This window comes from Octopus bimaculoides, chromosome 4 (assembly GCF_001194135.2).
Source record: "Octopus bimaculoides isolate UCB-OBI-ISO-001 chromosome 4, ASM119413v2, whole genome shotgun sequence".
NCBI lineage: Eukaryota > Metazoa > Mollusca > Cephalopoda > Octopoda > Octopodidae > Octopus > Octopus bimaculoides.
Window position 1 is genome coordinate 147,041,505 of NC_068984.1, and position 2,903 is coordinate 147,044,407.

General features: G+C 38.8%; 1 protein-coding gene across 6 annotated transcripts in view; it reads left to right on the forward strand.

Annotated features, from left to right (window-relative positions):
- Positions 1-2,903, forward strand: part of LOC106884251 (RNA-binding protein 24-A) — a 121,315-nt gene that overhangs the window by 80,235 nt on the left and 38,177 nt on the right. The gene's annotated exons all lie outside the window — the stretch shown is intronic.

Below are 2,903 nucleotides of genomic sequence, written 5' to 3' on the forward strand. Positions count from 1 at the left end.
CTCTCTTTCTCCTTCGCTCCCTATTTTTTCTCCCCATAACTGTCATGGGCCACATTAACACACAACTCAACCGCGGTTACCAACAGTAGCGCCCTCGCCACCACCACTACTGTGAACACACTCCAACACGCACACACATTCGCACACACACACACACACATCGACTTTTTACAGATATGACCCCGAATCTGCTGTCACCCAACCTTGAAACCCCCTCTCAGCTTAATTAGATTTGCTTTATTCAATAGAAACACTCTGCTTCCGTGTCCAGTATTTCTCTTTAAGCCTCCAATATTGCTTTTCGGCCCCTAATGTCCAACGCCGTGCATTTCAGTTTTTAAGGCATTCCCTTCAGTTGCTACCATTTCTCCTTTTTCTCGTTGTGAGGCCGCACATGTCACTGAGTTGTTTACAAAGCTTTGTTTGAATACCATCAATGGGTGTAGGCATGGTTGAGTGGGTGGTAAGAAGCTCGCTTTGTAGCCACTTGGTTTCAGGTTCAATCCCACTGCACGGTACCTTTGGCAAAGCACCGGTTTAACCAATGCATTGTGAGTGAATTTAACGGGCGGAAATACACACACACGCACATACACACACACACTCACACACACACACACATAAAATAGTAATATTTTGAAGTGATATTAAATTGATTTTAAAATATGTCGATGCTGTGTTCTGCTGCTTGTATTCTGGTCGAGATATGTGCTAAAAATTACAGCCAAATAAGCCTTAAATCACACATCCCTCAGTTTTTTACGGGGGTAGGTTGGTGGGGGTTGCATAATCGCATGAATTCCCGAGTGTAGAATACAAATTCGCCAAAAGTTTCTGAAATTTCCGAAAAATAAAAAAAAATTACGAGGGGTTTATGAGTCGTGTGTAAAGTAGTTGATTTATTTGTAGTTTCATAATACATCCCGTACAGAATGACCGCCTTTAAATCTTGTTTTCTGATTGGGTGAAAATCATCAAACTTTAAACCTCTATAATTAAAAAAAAAAATTTTGGAAAAAGTGAAATATATCCTGCGATTCAGCTTGGAAATCTACATTAATGTACCAAATTTTAAAATTTTCAATAAACCCTGAATTATCGAAAATTAGCAGCCAAACTGAAAAGATCCCATTTCTGTTTGGTCTGATTGACGTCACTATTACAACATATACGACTCGATGCCAACACAAACTGCCGTGCTTAGCTTCATTTTTGTGGCTACTCTAACAACGATTTGGAGTAGTTTGTTTTATTCAACGCCAGTCGAAAATTCTGAAATTCTCGTAGTGTTTAGCAAAATAATATAGTGGACCAAGTTGTCGTCCATCATACCTAGTCTTGTGCTTATGTTGTATAAATCATTACTCTCATTAGTAAACATAGGAGAAAACTCCTATCAACATTCAGCTTAGTTTTACATCATTGCAGTACCAGGACACTTGTCTCAGGAACAACCTTGTTTAGAAGCCCGCTCACACCTTTCCCCATGCTCCCCACACACCTGCATGCTAGAGTGCGCGTGTGTTTTCGATAAATCTCTAATACTTGCAGATTATTCTCTTTTATACTCAGTTACCGCTGTTTGTTTTACAGTCGCTGTACAAGTTGAATGAACAGCTTGTTTTTAATGTCGATATCTCTACTGGAAGGTGAGTGAGGGTTGCGCGTGGTGTGGTTTCAATGTGCTTTTGCCGAATAAGTATAGCTTTGTTGGTCTAATTATATACCGGGCCGTTTACGTGTAACCTCTCCTGCGCTTATTGCGTGCCTGCGCTTATCTATGTTCATATACATACACACGCGTGCGCGCACACGCACACACGCACACACATATATATGTGTATATATATATGTATATGCATATATATATATATGTATGTATGTATATATGAATGATCGCATAGATAGATAGATATACCTACATGTATACACAGACGCAGAACAGACATACACACGTTCAAGTGTCTGTGAGGGCGTATACACGTACTTATACCGGTGCATCTATGAGGGGTGTATGAGTATGAATTTAGTCTAGGTCAGTAAACCAGCCTTTGCATGTGTGTATGTGTGTGTGTGTGTACAAAGGGTATATGTACTCATTCTCGAAAGAGGTGTGTTTCAGTTATTTATTATGATACTCGGATTACAATGTGTAATAGTAGTAGTAGTAATGATAATAATAATAATAATGATGATGATAATAATTACGCACATAATAATTACACGAGTGTATATGCATAAATATATACACGTTTAACGGTGTATTTAGTAACGGTTTATTAACATCGAAAATTAAGGTTTTAACAAAGAAACTCGAAAATCCTTGAGGCGGAAATAAATAAGTCAGCTGAAGTTGATGATGGCGAGGTTAATCTCTCTTTAATCCATCAATCTAATTATCATTATTATTTCATTACCATAGTCATAATCATTATCCGCCTCAGCACCATCAATATCACCCCCCCACCCCCGAATCCTCACACGCACCCGTCGGTGGTCAACAAACAGCAGTATCATCACCATAACAACTAACACTGTCATCGTCATCGTCATTGTTAATCAGATATACGAAGCTTAACAGATGATTTGAAAGAGCGCCATATTTGTTTAATTCGCCTCGTTTTCATATTACGTTCGGCTGCATTCTTTGTTTGCGATTATTTCTTGGTTCCAGCCGTTTCGCTGGCGCTAAAGTCTTTGTTACATCGTTGATGTTAACATTACATTGGTACAATCTTGTCGAATTTCGGTTACATGTAAAACACACTAGTCTACATATATACAAGAGAAACAATTGGTGCACAGCGCATCTATCTATCTATCTATCTATCTATCTATCTATCTATCTATCTATCTATCTCCCTATCTCTCTCTCTTTCTCTCTCTCTCTCTCTCTCTCTCTC